The 17,437-nt window shown below is 46.4% G+C and overlaps 1 pseudogene; it reads left to right on the top strand.

Annotated features, from left to right (window-relative positions):
* The first annotated feature begins 2,230 nt into the window (after positions 1-2,230).
* Positions 2,231-17,437, top strand: part of LOC115641004 — a 161,524-nt pseudogene continuing 146,317 nt past the window's right edge.

The following is a 17,437-nucleotide window of genomic DNA, read 5'->3' as shown; positions in this document are numbered from 1 at the left end:
GGGCTGACTGGAGGTAGAGTCTGACTGCAGGCAGGGCAAGAGGTGCGGGGCTGGCTGGAGACAGGAGGATGTGGGGTGGGGTGGGGTGGGGTGAGCTGGCTGGCTACAGGCAGGGCCGCAGGGGGGTGCGGCAGGGGTTGGCTGGAGACAGGGCAGGGGGTGCAGGGCTGGTGCGGGCAGGACAGGGGGTGCAGGGATGGTGCGGGCAGGGCAGGGGGTGCGGATACAGGGGATACAGCCCACCCTTTAGGGTAAATGCCCCCTCCTCCTCCCTCCCCCACTGGGGTAGCAGCAGCAGCCCAGGGCTCGGGGGCTATTTAAAGGGCCTGGGACTCCCCCTGCTTCTACCGCCCCAGCCCTTTAAATAGCCACAGGAGCCCTGGGGAAGCGGTAGGGCTCCAGTGGCTATTTAAAGGGCCAGGGCGGTAGAAACAAGGGCAGTCCCCAGACTTTTTAAATAGCCCCCAGAGCCCTGCAGCCCTACCCCAGGGCTCCAGCAGTGGGGCTCTGGTGGCAATTTAAAGGGCCTGAAGCTCCAGTCCCTGCTGGGAGCCCCAGGCCCTTTAAATTGCCCCCGGGGAAGCCGGGCCACCCCGGTACAGTGCACCGGCTCTTGCTAGTACATCATAGTGGGGCTTGGGCACGGAGCCCTCTTAGGTGCGGGGCCCGATTTGGGGGAATTGGTTGAATTGGCCTAAAGCCGGCCCTGATTGTGATTACCTAGTCCCACCTCCTCTATAACAGGCCATAGAACTTCCTTGGAGTAATTCCTGCTTGAACTAGAGCATATGGTTTCAAAAACATCCAATCTTGATTTAAAAATTAATAATTTTCCCCCTTGGCTAATAACCCCTCACTGTTAAACAATTGCACCTTGTTACTTGTCTGCACTTGGCTTCACCTTCCAGCCATTAGATCTCGTTACACCTTTGTCTGGCAAGATGAAGAGCTGCCCTGTTTCACATTTCTGTTCTCCGTGCAGGTACCGATAGACTGTGAGCAAGACACCCCTTAACCTTCCCTTTGCAAAGCAAAACTAGAGCCCAGGAGCTCGCTCTGTCACTGTACAGCTCGTTTTCCAGTCCTTTACTCATTCTCACTGCTCTTCTTTGAACACTCTCCAGTTATCAACACAATAGTCCAGCAGCGATTGGACCACTGCCAAATACAGAGGTAACACAACCTTCCTACTCCTTCTGGATATTCCCCTGTTTATACATCCAAGGATTGCATCAGCCCTTTTGGCCACAGCGTTGTCCTGGGAGCTCATGTTCAGCTGATTATCCACCATGTCCCACAAGTCTTTTTTTCAGAGAGTTCCTGCTTCCCACGAGACAGTGCCCCATCCTGCAAGTGTGGCCTACGTTCTTTGGCTCTAGATTCATAACTCTGCATTTAGCCATATTAAAACATAAATTGTTTGCTTGCACCCAGCTCACCTAGCCACCCATAGGCTCTCCGTCATCAACCTGTCCTCTTTGAGATTTACTGCTGCCCTTCTTTGCAATTTGCAAACTTCATGGGTGACACTTTTTGGTTTTCTTCCAGCTCACTGATGAAAACGTGAAGTAGGGTAGGGCCAGGAACTGATCCCTGCAGGATCCCACCAGAAACACAACTGCTCAGTGATGGTTCTTCATTGTACAATTCTTCTGAGACCTGTCAGCTAGCCAGTTTTTAATCCATTTGTTTTGTGCTATACTGTTCTTTTTTTTTTTTTTTAAATAATTTACCATCTGTCCCGTAGCTCATGCTGAACGTGTGCCTGGCAGTCTGGGTGCCCTTTGCAAGGCTGCTGGTGAGGGAGTGTTCGCCTCCCTTCTCCTAGTGGTGCTGCAGTCTGAGTGGGAATCAAGAGCCTGGGGAGATGCCCTGCAGACCAGAGAGCCCATCGCTCGAGAGAGTCCCCCAGTGAAAGAGACCCCCGAGCTCAGACACAGCCCTGGCGGGCAGCAGGGCCGCTGCTCTGTGGGACACGTTTCCAGGGTTGGGAAAAGATTCTGGCTGGATCCCTCCTGGACCACGTGTTCAACCCCAGGGCAAAGAGCAGGAGGGGAGCGGGATTCATTAGCTCCTGCCACCAGAGGGATCTGGGTGTTGCGGAGGCTGGGGAGGGGCAGGCTGTGCGGGCCCTTTAACTCGGTCTGCCAAAGGATCCGGGAGATTTGCAATTTGAGCTTCCTGGGTCAGGTGGCGCAGACGCTGCTGCTGCCGCTGCTTCCGCCTCCATAGCTCCATTGTGAGCCGGGAGCCCGCGTCCAGGCGCTGCTGCTCCCCAGCGGGGTGTGTGCGGGGAGAGCCCTTCCCTAGCGCCCCTCTGTGCCCAGTCGGGGGACTTTCTGCGGCAGCTGGACCCAGCCACTGGGGCAGCCCCGGGCTCTGCCGACACCAGCCCCTGAGCCGGAGCCTGCAGGTGAGGGGCGAGACCCAGGGAAGGGCTGGGGCCGGGCAGGAAAGTGACTCTGCACCAACGGCCCTTCCTCGCCCCAGCTCTGCTCCCGGGGGCGGGGGTCTGTGAGTCCCAGAGCTGCTGCGATCCCTGATCCCCCGGGCTCTGTCCCCCTGAGCGCCTGCTGATCCAGCTCACAGTGACACAGCTATGTGGTTTCTTCCACACCCCGGACCAACATAGGCAGGCCGAGAAACCCCCAGGGTAGATATATCCATGCCGACAAAGTGGTTCTGTCTGCCCGGCTGTCAAGAGAAGTGATCTTCCTGCACCGGAAGAAATGCTCCTGCTGCGTCTACCCTAAAGGTCTATGCAGTTATAAGCTCTGCAGAGTAGACGTGGCCGCAGGAAAACAGCAACCAGATCTCCTGTCCAGAGGGGGGAAGGAGAATGGAGAGGGGAAGAGAGGAAAAGTGTGGGAAAGGAGAAGTAAGTGGGGAGAGAAGTTACAGGCTCCTGAACGTGCCCATGTCTGTTGACTTTAGATTCACTTCTCATTGCACAAGACAAGGAACTGAGGCAGGAAAAGTCAGTTCCTTCCTCTGCCTAGTCCCTGGTACTGCCCTGGGTGACAATGTCAGGGGGAACCCCAAGGCAGCTGCCAGGGTCGGCTCCAGGCGCCAGCATTCCAAGCAGATGCTTGGGGTGGCAGTCTGCAAAGGGCGGCAGTCCCTGTGTTTTTGCCCCCAAGCAGCGCGCCGAATTGCCGCCACGGATGGCGGGGACAGTCTGTGTGCCATTAGGTCGGCATGCTCATTTCTGCCGCGCTGGCAATTCGGCGACAGCTTCCATGTTCAGCTGTCTGCGGTGGCGCAGCTTCTGTCTTCCAGCTCAAGACAGAAGCTGCCACTGAATTGCCGCCGCTGCGGAAACGTGCGTGCCACCGTAATGGCACGCACGTTGGCCCCCGCCGTCCACGGCGGCAATTCGGCGCACTGCTTGGGGCAGCGAAAACAGTAAAGCCGGCCCTGGCAGCTGCTTTGATTTTGTTCTTTTCTAGTATTTGGTTCTGGCAGGGTTTAAATATGTGTTGGTGGATTTAGAAAAATGCCCCAGTATTTTTGCAATGTGTTAGAATGCAGAACATCTGTTTGCAGGGAAGGGGAGGGGGATGAACCAGTGTGTGAAATTGTCTAAAGCCCCCTTCTGAAACTTTCCCTCTGCCCTTTTCACCCTGACAGGCTGGAAAATAACATCCAGGTTTCAGTCCACATTTTCCCACTCTCCCTGGGGATAGTGAAGGGAAATGGCTGCAGCCAAACAGGCACAGGTAAGCAATTATCAGGTAGCAGGTGTGAAGGTCCCTACCAGTGTCCCTGATTTCCCTCTCATGCCAGGGATGTTGTGTGCCCCTCCATTACACTTAATAAAACCACCAACTTTTTCTCCTCAGGTAGTTAGTGATTAAATACTGTTCTAGTTCCTTGATAGATGAGGCCCAGTCCTCTATTGAGCTAACAAACAAGTCCATTTTCTCCAAACATTCAGACATATTAACTCTTTTTTCTCTCCTGTAAATGAGCAGTTTACTGACAATCCCAGTGATTGCAGGCTGTGATTTCCTTTTCGTTTCACTTCTCACTGGGTCTCCAGAGTCATTCTCTATTCTACTCTATCCCTGGGTTCCGATCCCATCCACATAACCAATGTTGTGTCTTTTGCGCTTTACACAACAAAAAGAAACTTGTAGAAACCCCAGGCTCAGTTGAGTTCCAAATAACCATGCTTATTTTACTAGTGCAGATATCCAAAGCCTAACTACATTCTGACAGGTTTTAGGAGCTTTCTAAAACTAGAACATGGTGAGGGCTAACAAACTATTTATAGGGATGTTACATTCTCTTTAACATGGAGCTGGAAGATGTGGGAAGGGCCCAGCAGGAAGAGTTAGAAATTACCCACTATGAGGAAACAGCCACACATTCAGGAGTTTATCAAAGACCTACTAAAAATCCACAGAACTCTGAAGCCAAGAGTCAGTCCAGAACGTCAAGAGACAGGCATAGATTCATAAGTTCTGAGGTCATAATGGACCATTGTGATCATCTACTCAGACCTTCTGTATAACGCAGGCCATAGGACTTCCCTGTATTAATTCCTGATTGAAATAGAGTGGATCTTTTAGAAAAACATCTGATCTTGATTTTAAAATTTGCAGTAGTGGAGAATCCAGTGCAACCCTTGGTAAATTTTCCCCGATGCTTAATTACCATCTCTGGTAGAAAGTTTGCACCTAATTTCTAGTCTTAGCCCTGGTCTACACTGGGGGAGGGGATCAATCTAAGTTACGCAACTTCAGCTATGTGAATAATGTAGCTGAAGTCGATGTACTTAAATCGACTTACTGTGGTTTCTTCACTGCAGTGAATTGACTGCTGCCGCTCTCCTGTCGACTCTGCTTGCGCTTCTCGTGGTGCTGAAGTAAAGGAGTCGATGGGAGAGTTCTTGGGGATCGATTTATCGTGTCTAGACTAGACATACCCTGAATTTCTATTGCTTCAGCTTCCAGGCACTGTGTCTTGATGTAGTTTTGTCTGCTAGATTGAAGAGCCCCATATGAGTACTGGTAGATGGAGATCACCTCACCACTTAATCATTTGTTTGATAAGCTAAATGGATTGGGCTCCTTGGGTCTATCAATATAAGGCAAGTTTTCCAATCGTTTAATCATTCTTGTGGTTCTTAGAGTCCTTTCCAATTTTTCAGCATCATTCTTGAACTGGGAGAACAGGACATAGTAGTCAAGTAGCTGGTGCACTAGTAACACACAGCGAGGTAATATAACCCACCCATTCCTATTCAAGTTTCCCCTGTTTATACATTAAAAGGGCTAATGGGATCTTTCAGGTACAGCGTCACCCTGGGAACTCAGGTTCAGTTGATTATCTACCATGAGCCTCAAATCTTTATCCTGGGGAGCAGTGACTCTGAAAGAGTATCCCATTTTGCAAATACCACCTGCTTTGTTCCTAGATGTGGGAGTTTATACATGGCTTGTTGGAAGACATCTAGTTTGCCAAGTGATCCAAATCTCTGTAAAATGACCAGTCCTCTTTATTATTTACCACTCGTCCAATCTTTGTGTCTTCTGCAAACTTTATCAATAATGATTTTGTTTTCTTCCAAGTCATTGATAAAAATGTTAAATAGCATAGGACCAGGAACTAGCCATTGTGGGATTCCACTAGAAACACACCCATCCTCTGGCGATTCCCCATGTACAGTTACATTTTGAGACTTATCAGTTAACAAGATTATTTTTTTAACTATTTATTTATTAATTTCTAACAAGTTCACAAGTCCTTGCCTGGTACATATCAGACAGAAAACACTTGTTACAAGAGTTAGCTTTTGTTTAAAGAGACATTATACAAGTTAGCCAGTTTTTCACCCACGAAAGCTCATGCTCCAAAATGTCTGTTAGTCTATAAGGTGCCACAGGGCTCTTTGCTGCTTTTACAGATCCAGACTAACACGGCTACCCCTCTGATACCAGTTTTTAATCTATTTAATGTGCCTCCTGCTGGCTGAATCCCCCTCAACCTCTCTTTTTCCCCCACACATTCTCCTGGACTCTCCTCCAGTCCCTATAGCTCCCCATATTTTCACTTTTCCGCTGAGTTTCCCGTCCAGTCTCCTAACCACAGAGCCCCAGCCATATTCCTTGAGAAGAGCCTGACATCATTCACACTGGAAACAGGGCAGTTGGTGGCCATCTTTATTAGGGGCAGCCTCACTTCCACATGCCAGATCTGTAGGGAAACAGTGGCCAACTTGATTAAGGGTCTTTTGACTTCAGCTCCCCCCCGCCCCTAATAATGGGAAACAGTGGCCATGTCTCACAAGGGGAAATGTGTGAGTTTTGGACTGAAATCCCAACTAAATAGCATGACACTCGTGATAAAAATCACTGGAGTCAGCAGCTCTGGGCATTGCACTTTCACAGTAGAAATTGTGTGTTTTTAATGAAAGCTCTGGGAAATTTCGCAGCTCCCCAGGGAAGTTCCCTGCTCTCTGTGGGGAGGGATAATTTCCAGCCCTGCCTGTGACTGGTCAGGGCTAGAAGAGAGGATAAGAGGTTGAAGACCTGTTCTGTGCCTGGGTCATAACATCCCTCGGTATGTGGAGGACCCTGAACCTCCTGAAGGAACCTCAAGTCTCCAAGGAACCATGTGACCTCCTCAAAGGGTCTCCAGGAATAGTTTCCAATCCCTTTGGTTTATACAAGTGATGGAACACACTCCTGTATTCATACCCTGCACCCTACTGGAATACGTTTTGTACAAAGTATGACTTTTGAGGTATCTTTTGAAAGTTCATAATTTGGTGATCAGTGTTGTCCTGATAAAAGATGTGGTAACTTTGTATGTAAAATCAAGATTTTCCTGTAGGATGTTGTTAACACATGTTCCAAACCATAGCAGAAGTTGGCAAACCAGTCTGTCCTAAACAGTGTGCTCTGCTTTAGGACAGACTGGTTTGCCAACTTCTGCTATGGTTTGGAACATGTGTTAACAACATCCTACAAGATTTAATATATGGAGATAGGCCTATCTCATAGAGCTGGAAGGGACCTTGAAAGGTCATTGAGTTCAGTCCCCTATCTTCACAGCAGGACCAAGTACTGTCTCTGACAAGAATTTCCACCCCCATGCCTAAATGGCCCCCCCCAAGGATTGAACTCACAACTCTGGGTTGAGCAGGCCAAGTCTCAAACCACTGAGCTATCCCTCCCCCTTATTTAAGTAGTAACTAGAGTCATCAGGCAGGAAGGATGATAAAGGGAGTGCAAACAGGTGAGGAAAAAAGCAGCTGAGAAAATCCTTCCACACAGACTCTTTGTCTCCTTGTTCTCAGCTGGAAATGCTTCTCAAAGGGGAAACAGGATTATAAAAAGGAGGGGCAGACACCCCAAGAGACCTTTCAACCCCCACACCCCGCCCCTCGTTCATCTCACTCTTTGCACCTGAGCAGACAAAGAAAATAGCCGTTGGACTATGGGTCCTGACCCGAAGGTTGGTCAGTAACACTGCTGAAAGCATGTGGTGAGAAACTTTGCTTCAGATCTAACCTAAATTGTTGTTAGATGTGAAAAAGTGTCTTCTCTTTATTTTTCTTGTAGTCATTTCTCACTTTTATGCCTCAAGTATTCACTTTATTTAAAGTAATAAGCAGTCATATTATTCCTTTAAGGAATAAAGGACTTATTTTATTTGTGTTGTCCTGGAGAGGGTTGGGTAGTACAGGACATACATTTCTGGGGGAAATCTAAGACTGGGGGTTCGTGGGGGTCACACTGAAGTTTTACCAAGGCTGATGAGAGTCAGAGTGTAACCCAAGTGTGCCTGGAAGGCTGAAGTTACACAAAGACACACACATACACTCTCAGGGTGTGGTTTGCATGCTGGCAGGCTGTTTGTGTATGGCCCTGGTGGTTGTTAGTTCAGTGAGGCATTGTAAGGCACCCAAGGTTACAAGGCAGGGGAGACACAGCCGCTCATTAGTCTGGATTGGATCCTTGCTATGTCACACCCATCCAGCTAGCACATCTGGAAACAACCGTGTCTTAGAATAAGTGTAAAATCTTGGTCTCAAGTGTTTTCTTTGCCTGGAGCAGGATTTCCCATTCCCAAACTTGTTGTGATCTCCCAGGGAAGAGACATGGGTCCAAGATCTCCAGGACTTTGAGGAGAGGGAAATCCAGAGAAACAGCCACACAGGTGAGGAATTGGTTAAACAGATGCAGAAGCCGTCTGCCATTGATGTGGTATATCTTGACTGTAGTAAGACTTTTGACACGGTCTCGCATGACCTTCTCATAAAGAAACTAGAGAAATGCAACCTAGATGGAGCCACTATAATGTGGATTCATAACTGGTTGGAAAGCATTCAGAGAGTAGCTATCAGTGGTTCTCACTCAAGCTGGAAGGGCATGTTGAGTGGGGTCCCGCAGGGCTCAGTTCTGGATCTGGTTCCGTTCAATATCTTCATCAATGATTTAGATAATGCATAGAGAGTACTCCTATAAAGTTTGCAGATGATACCAAGCTGGGAGGGGTTGCGAGTGCTTTGGAGGATAGGATTACAATTCAAAGTGATCTGGACAAACAGGAGAAATGGTCTGAAGTAAACAGGATGAAATTCAGTAAGGACAAATGCAAAGTACTCCACTTAGGAAGGAACAATCAGTTGCACACATACAAAATAGGAAATGACTACTGTGGAAAGGGATCTGGGCATCATAGTGGATCACAGGCTAAATGAGTCAACAGTGTAATACTGCTGCAAAGAAAACCAAAACAAGCACATCATTCTGCGATGCATTAGCAGGAATGTTGTAAGTGAGATATGGGAAGTAATTCTTCTTCTCTACTCTGCGCTGATTTGGCCTCAACTGGAGTATTGTGCCCAGCTCTGTGCAACACATTTCAGAAAAGATGTGGACAAATTGGAGAATTCCCAGAGAAAAGCAACACAAATGATTAAAGTTCTAGAAAACATGACCTATCGGGGAAGATTGGGAAAAAAAAAGAGGTTTGCTTAGTCTGGAGAAGAAATGACAGAGACAGTTTTGTAGTACATAAAAGATTGTTACTAGGAGGCGGGAGAAAAGTTGTTCTCTCTAACCTCTGAGGCTAGGACAAAAAGCAGTGGGCTTAAATTGCAGCGAGGGAGGTTTAGTTTGGACATTAGGGAAAAACTTCTTAACTTTCAGGATAGTTAACCACTGGAATTGCCTAGGTAAGTTGTGGACTCTCCATCATTGTCTAACTGGCTCTTAAAAATCTCCAAACAGCTGTCAGGGATGGTCTAGATTAGAGGTTCTCAAACTGTGGTCCGTGAGCTCCATTCAGGTGGTCCTCGGATAGTTCCCTCTAAGGTGTGTACCTGGGCGGCTGCACACAAGAGAATGAAGGGCCAACACCTAATTAGTGGAGCTGTGCAGGTGTGGTTCCACTAAATAAGTACCTAGACCCCGGAGAAGGAGTGGGGGGAATTTGGATTGTGCAGCGCTGCGGTGACCAGAGAAAGAGGCGATTTTCCCCAGCTCCAGGGCTGTGGCTGTCAGGGAGAGATGGCTCTCCTTGCGTCTAAACAGCTGAGATTCTCCCAAAGGCCTGTGAGCATCTCCAGGTCTCTGTCCCCGGGTCAGGATTGTCTCCAGCAGGTGGTGTATATGCATGGTAGATGTCGCTCATGACTTCCCACCCACTCTCACTGACCCCTGGGAGCAGCTCCCTGCCTTTGAAAGTTTGGATGGGAAGTGAGAGCAGAATTGGTCTCTCTCTCCTCTCCCCCTGGGAAATGTTTTGGGAAGGATTTAGATCCTGAGTTTTCAATTATCCCAACAGATATTTTAATTTGTTTCCCCCTTTCCTGTTCCACTTTCTGAGATTCCCATATTGAACAGGGGCTCGGGTGGTCAGGCAGCCTAGTGGTTAGATTGCCAGGCTCTTAGTCCCCTAGTGGGCCAAGTACTTTGTCTTTAAGGCCAGGGGAGGGGTAAGCGGCATCCAGGTCCTCCCTCTCCACAGGGTCCCAGCCCATGGCCCTGAGTATATCAACCCCTGAACAGGGTGGGGTTGGTGTCCCTCCCGGCAGGGAGTCAGAACCCGCTGCTCTGGGCTTCTTCCTACAAGTCCATTCAGTTTGGGACATGGCCCCTCCAGTACAACCTGCTGGTGGCTTGCTGCCCATAGAGTTCCCTCGTGGGTCTAAGGACATGCCTTGGTGTGGTCCCAGGTTCCTTCAGGCAAGGTGAGGATGAACTCCACAGTGTCTCTGGGGTCCGCTCAGTCTGTTACCTCTGGTGCTGGGGGTTCAGTTGCAGTCTCCCCTTGGTTGGGGAGCCAGTGCTGGCTTCCAGGTGGCTGCCCTGGCTGGCACATCACTGCTCCATCCCTTCAGCCCTGAGCAGAACCATGGTCCCTTCTTTTAATCTCCCTCCAGTCCTGGCATTGTTTGCAGGTATAGTAGGGTGGGGCTACCTTAACCCAAACACTTTCTTTAACCCTTGCTGAGCCAGCTGGCAGTTTCTCTGCTTCATTGCGCTCTTCTTCCTGTGCAGGGACTGACTCCTATCTGGATTCTCTCTCTGTCACATCAGGTGATGGGATGGTGAGCGAGAACAAGGAGGAGCATCCTCAGCAGGAAGGTCCTGAGCATATGGAAGCACAGAGAACACTATCGGGAAGATCTGAAGGGGATGTTTCCTGGAGTCCTGAGCAGGGAGAATCCTGTGGAAATCAGCACAGGCCAGAGGTGCAGCAGGGGACCTCCTCAAGAGAGAGACAACAGGGTAAATCCACCGACCAAGGGGTTGGTTTGAAGGACCTTCCTGAAGAGATGATCCAGCCAGGAATCTGCACTAAAGGGAAACCATATGAATGTGCTGAGTGTGGAAAAATCTTCAGTAATGACTCATCCCTGATTGTTCATCAGCGACTCCACACAGGAGAGAGACCCTATAACTGCTCGGAGTGTGGGAAATCCTTCACTCGGAGCTCCACCCTTGTTGTGCATCAGAGGGTGCACACAGAAGAGAAACCTTATAAATGCCTCGAGTGCGGGAAAAGCTTCAAGCGGAGCTCAACCCTTATTTCACACCAGAAAATCCACACAGGAGAGAGACCTTATAACTGCCTCGAATGTGGGAAAGGCTTCAGTGAACGCTCAAACCTAAACAAACATCAGAGAATCCACACAGGAGAGAAACCCTATAACTGCCTTGAATGCGGGAAAAGTTTCACTTGGAGTTCACACCTCATTAAACATCAGAGAATGCACACTGGAAAGATGCCCTATAATTGCCCTGACTGTGGGAAAGGTTTCAGTGACAGCTCAGCTGTTGTTAGACATCAGAGGATCCATACTGGAGAGAGACCCTATAAATGCCTTGAGTGTGGGAAAAGCTTCAAGCAGAGCTCAAACCTTATGAATCATCAAATAATCCACACAGGAGAAAAACCATATTACTGCCCTGAATGTGGGAAGGGATTCAGTCGGAAGGCTCACGTCATTTCACACAGGAAAATACACAGGCCGGAGAGATCCTTTAACTGCCTTGAGTGTGGGGAAAATTTCTCTAGCAGCTCTGACCTCATTAAACATCAGAAAACCCACACTGGAAAGACACCATATAAATGTTCTGTCTGTCAAAAAAGCTTCAAGCAGAGGTCAGAACTTATTTCACATCAGCGAGCTCACACAAAGAGAAACTATAAATGTTCTGTCTGTGGGAAAAGCTACAAGGGGAAGATCTCTCTAATGTCCCACCAGAAACTTCACACAGGCTAGCAGTTGGCAGGAGCTCTCACTATGGGACAGTGTGGCTGTGCCCTCATGAAACAAAGAGTGAATGTCCTTCATTGGTGGAGGGTCTGTGCAGGGGCAGCAAGTGGATGAAGTGTTCTGGTTTCAGTGCGGGATAGTTGGCAGTGGCAGAGGAGGAGGAAACACTGGGGAGCTGGGTGATTTCAGGGTCTGAGGGGAGCAGGCGATGGGATTAGTGGAGGACACTTCTGTGGGTTCTACATGCACTTTCCAGTTTAGAAGAGAGGTAAAAATGCCCCATTGCAGTTTGTGCCTGAGTTGTCTCTGCAGCTTCTAGGGCATTTCGGGGTAGGGACAGGGAATTGTTATTCAGGGAAGCAGCAAGGGGCCCTCTAGAACTGTAGTTACAAGGCAGTAACAGCTGCCGATCTGAACTAACAGGATGTTGGAGCACTGCTCAGTGTATTGGAATCTATGCAGTCATGAGTGATGGGGGCAGCTGGAGATTGGGGAATTCATGGTGGAGATTCCCTAGCGAGGTGGGAACTCTGGGGGATGCCCTTTTGGGAATGTGGTCTAGTGGTTAGAGGGGAGAGTGGGGGAAATGAGTTAGGATTCCTGGGTGTGAGCTAGTGCCAGTCACTTCCCGTCCTCTCTCTGTGTCCATTTCTCCCATCTCTACAGTGGAGATAATAGTTGTCCAACTTCCTGGAGAGTTGTGAGGGGCCGGTAATTACTGTGTGTTCTGTAGCTCAGGAGAATGCAAGTACTTTAATTTGAAGAATTGAGGACTAATTTATAATACAAACTAGCAATAAAATCAATGACCTACAGTTTTCTGCTAAGCTCAGACTTCTACTTCCTTCCACATTAGATTTAGCAATTTCTAAACTCTACTAAAAGATGTTTCCTTGTCTGTGTAACTCTGGAAGGGATTACACATAATCCATCACCTAAATCATTATTTTTATTGTTATTACTGTGTTTTCATAGAATCACAGAAATGCAGGGTTGGATCATAGGTGCTGGAACTAGGAGTAATGGGGGTGCTGCCAACCCCCCTAGCTTGAAGTGGTTTCTATTATATAAAAGGTTTATAGTTTTAGTTCAGTGGCTCGCAGCAACCCCTCTATAAAAATTGTTCCAGCACCCCTGGGTTGGAAGGAACCTCGAGAGGTCATCAAGTCCAATTCCTTGCACTGAGGCAGGACCAAGTAAACCTAGACCACCCTTGTCAGGTGTTTGTCTAACTTCTTCTTAAAAACCTCCAATGATGGGAATTCCATGGCCTCCCCTGGAAGTCTATTCCAGAGCTTAGCTACCCTACTAGTTAGAAAGCAAATGATTTTTTCTTTCCTAAGCGTACCATTTTGCACTTGTCTTTACTGACTTGATTTCAGACCAATCCTCCAATTTGTCAAGGTCGTTTTGAATTCTGATCCTGTCCTCGAAAGTGCTAGAAATCCCTCCCATCTTGAAGTCATCAGCAAATGTTATAAGCATATTCTCCACTCTATTAGCCTAGTGATTAACGATCGTATTGAATAGTACCAGTTTCATGATTGACTCCGAGGAGCCCCATTATCTATATCCCTGTAGTTTAACAATGAACCATTGCTAACTACTCTTTGAGTATGAACTTTCCAACAGTTTTGTACCCACCTTAGAGTAATTTCATCTAGACTTCATTTCCCTAGTTTTTCTGAGATTGTCATAGGGGACTGTGCCGAAAGCCTTACTAAAATCAAGATATATCTGCTGCATTCCCCATGGCCACTACAGTAACCCTGTCAAAGAAGGAAATTAGATTGGTTTGGCGTGCTTCGTTCTTGACAAAGCCATGTTGGTTATTTCTTATAATCCTATTACCCTGCAGGTACTTACAAACCGATTAACAATTTGTTTCAGTATCTTTCCAGGTGTTGAAGTTAGGGTAACCAATCTATAGTTCTCCAGGTCCTCTTTGTTTCCCTTTTAAAGACAGCTTCAGTGTTTTCCCTACTCCAGTGCTCTGGGACCTTTCCCATCCTCTGAGTTCTCATAGATAATCGCTAGTGATTCAGAGGTTGGTTCAGCTAGTTACTTAAGTACCCTAGTCTAGAGTCAATTTCTGTCAGGCCATGCCAATTTCAATATATCTTACCTCTCTATCTGTTCTTTAACCTGTTCTTTCCCTGTTTTGGCTTGAATTCCTTCCCCCTTGCTGTTCATATTAATTATGTTAAGTTTCTGGTCAGACTAGTGAATACTGATGCAAAGTATGCATTAAACACCTCAGCCTTTTTGTCATCCATTTATTATAACTATTTGATGCTCTCCTGTTCCTTCCCAGCTCTCTCTGTCAGGGGCAGCATATTATTGAATGGAAAGGAAGGTCTGTAGCTGGAATCCCTTATCTCTATTTTCAGGAAGGGGCTCAGATGAGATTGTGACTCACTGGGATTATTTCTGAAATAATTGCCCTGGCAGGAATTTTCTCCTTGTTTCTGGATCATGGGAAGAGGCAGGGTCTTGTGTTTCTGAAAAATCAGCTTTTGGGTGAGTCTTATATTTCATTGAAATTTTTACCTGAATGTTTGTTTCTTTTTATACAAATAAATTCTTAATATTTTTGTTGGAGTGTTTGGTGTGAAGTCTGTCTCTCCCAGAGCTCTGCCAGGGCATGATGATGCTGGGAGTCCCAAGAAGGAACCGAAAGCTCAGAGAGTGGGTCAGAGCCATCTGTCCCCCAGCCCCTGCTGAAGGTGCCCTGTCAATCTGGGTGCCCTGTGCAAGGCATCTGGTGAGCAAGTGTTCGCTTCCCTTCTCCTAGCAGTCTGGGTGGGAAGCAGAAGCCTGGGAAGATGCTCTGGGGACCAGAGAGCCATTGCTGTAGCTGAGCTGAGACACACCCCTGGCAGGCAGCAGGGGTGCTGCTCTGTGGGACACGATTCCAAGGCTGGAAAAAGATTCTAGCTGGATCCGCCCTGGGTCACGTTTTCATCCCCAGAGCAGAGCGCAGGAGGGGAGCGGGATTCATTAGCTCTTGCCTCCACAGGGCTCAGGGTGTTCCAGAGGCTGGGGACAGGTAGGCTGCGTGGGCTCTTTAACTCGATCCGTAAATCCAGGAGATATTTGCAATTTGAAGTATATGCGGAGTTCATAGCTCTGTTTGAGGAACTGCCCCAGATTGAGGTGTCAGTGGAGGACGTTTTGGACCAAACTGATAATTTGAACAGTAATAAGTCACCAGGGCCAGATGAGATTCACTCCAGAGTTTTAAAGGAACTTATATGAAATTACAGAACTACTAACTGTGGTATGTAACCTATTGCTTAAATCAGCCTCTGTCCCAGATAACTGCTGCAAACACCCTGGTGAAAGTTGTAAGAGAGGCATCACCATCTCCTCCTCCAACCATTTTGTTGGGAGTGAGACAAGCACCAAGCTCATTCCTGCAAAAAACGCCTTAGGAACCTAAGACGTCTCCCATTCCTAAATCGTTAAGCAGTGCTAGGCTGCTTCCTGCAGCCTGGATTTAGGACACACCTGGCTAGTTGGCATCTTCCATTGGTTGCTAAGCAGCTCCTTGCTTAGAAAGCTGGTTTTGCTGGATCACAGTTTTAGCTGCTTAGCTCTCCCCACTGATTGTATAGGCACATCTGACACCTAACTCAAGTTGGTGGATCACAGTGTGGGTCCTATAACGCTCAGCATCATGCCATCTAAGTTCCTTCTTGGGGTTCACCCTAAGACTAATAACTTAGTAAACCAAGTAAAGTGAGCTCAGGACTGCACACATAAGGTGTGAACAATAAATCTGGCAGTTCCAGGTGAACACATGCAGTTTAAATCAGAACTAAATCAGTTTTAGTTACAATATTCTTAGATTCAAATCCTATAACTTCAGTCCAGTTATATTCGTAGGAGGAGAATTTACCCCAATCTTAAGTTACTTTAAGGCTCTGTTCCTTTTTACAGTTTCTAGTGTCATTCCTTTCTTTTGCACTGTTTGAAATAAGGATACTTTTTAATTGGATGGAAGTTGTTAGGTTTTTGACTTTAGTATTTTCTAGTTAAGAGGACCTACCAGCCCAAAAGTATGGTTTTGTGGAACAGATCTGAACACCAGTGGATTCAGTGTAATAGGAAAACAATAATTAAGTTCTCCAAGGCCAAATTCTGACTTCCTTCCAAGCACAGATGTTCCCTGTGGAATTTTAGCAATAAGCATTGATTTCCAAAGTCTTTGGGTACTTCTAAGCAGTATTTCACACCTTTCCTTCTGTGGTTTGGGGTGCAGTTTTTTTCTCTGTGTTGGGACTTATGATTCTGTCCTAAGAGAAATGTCTTTTTCCTGTCCTAAGAGAAATGTCTTTTTCCCTAAGCTGTTTATCATTAGGATTCTGGATTTTAGCATCTCAGGATTTAAGTTCTCATCCTTCGAGAACAAGAAAATCACTTTCTTTTAGAATATTTCTTACGTGGAATGGATCAGCTTCCTCTGAATCAGGAGTTGATCTGCCGAAGATGATTTGCCAGATGCAGGATTTTGCTGGACAAAGGTTTTGGGCTTGACAATCTTTTTTAGGTATCATCTCTCCATTTGGTTGCCTTGAGGGGGTGGTCTACCTCAAAAGTACAGACCTGGCAATTTTCTATTGGCCCTTTTCTTTTGGGGAGTTATTTCTTTTAACTGCAGATTGTCACTCATTAACTGGCCAAGTTAAAATGTCATGGCAAATTTCCTGCCCATCCAGTAGGTGGCATTTGTGCTCCACAGAAGGGTTTTCAGCCTCTTCTTGGACTCCTAATAGTTTAAAAAAGATTTTGGCTCAATTTCCTGTTGTTACTTCATGAGCCATTTAAAAACAGAATACGTTTTCTTATATTTTGTTATAACAGGGTAACTATCTTCTGGAAGCTTTATTCTTCTTTCTTTTTACTCAACTTTAATTTCAGGAGAGCTTACTTCCATCCCACTTCCAAATGCAGGAAGAAAATTACCCCTCGTTTGATTTTAATTTTAAGAGCTTCCAAGTTCATTATAAAAACAGTATCTTGACTCCGTATGGTTAGAATGATCTCTCTTATTTTAAGCATTGCCAAAGATACATTAGTAACAAAACAAGAGAGCTAATTCTTACTAATAATGTTATCTAATATAACTGCACAATTGTTACACTTAACCCTTATACAGCATCCCTAGATTTACTAATATATGAGCATATACTACAACTTTATGCACCAAAATCTCATGTTTTGTTAGTAAATCTCTTTTCATGCATACATCTCCACAAAACCCTGCTTTATTACCAAAAAAGCCTTTCATTGTTGTCATTTGTTTTTTTTTGGCATTAGAGTTTTTTATTTTTCCCTGGATGTCTAAAACATTGGTTGTTTACTTTTCTTCATCTTATGAATTAGGACAGGGGTCAGCAACCTTTTAGAAGTGGTGTGCCAAGTCTTCATTTATTCACTCTTAATTTAAGGTTTTGTGTGCCAGTAATACATTTTAACGTTTTTAGAAGGTCTCTTTTTATAAGTCTATAATATATAACTAAACTATTGTTGTATGTAAAGTAAATAAGGTTTTTAAAAGTTTAAGAAGCTTCATTTAAAATTAAATTAAAATGCAGATCTTATCAGTCTAGTGTGATCCTTGCCCTTGCTTTTCCTTGGAGAGTTTTCCAGTGTTTGGCACGTACTTTAAGCTTAAGTGATCAGTTGTTAACC

Source organism: Gopherus evgoodei, unplaced genomic scaffold (genome assembly GCF_007399415.2).
Source record: "Gopherus evgoodei ecotype Sinaloan lineage unplaced genomic scaffold, rGopEvg1_v1.p scaffold_33_arrow_ctg1, whole genome shotgun sequence".
Classification (NCBI taxonomy): domain Eukaryota; kingdom Metazoa; phylum Chordata; order Testudines; family Testudinidae; genus Gopherus; species Gopherus evgoodei.
The sequence above is the reverse complement of the archived record's forward strand: the minus strand, read 5'-3'. Positions and strand labels throughout refer to the sequence as shown.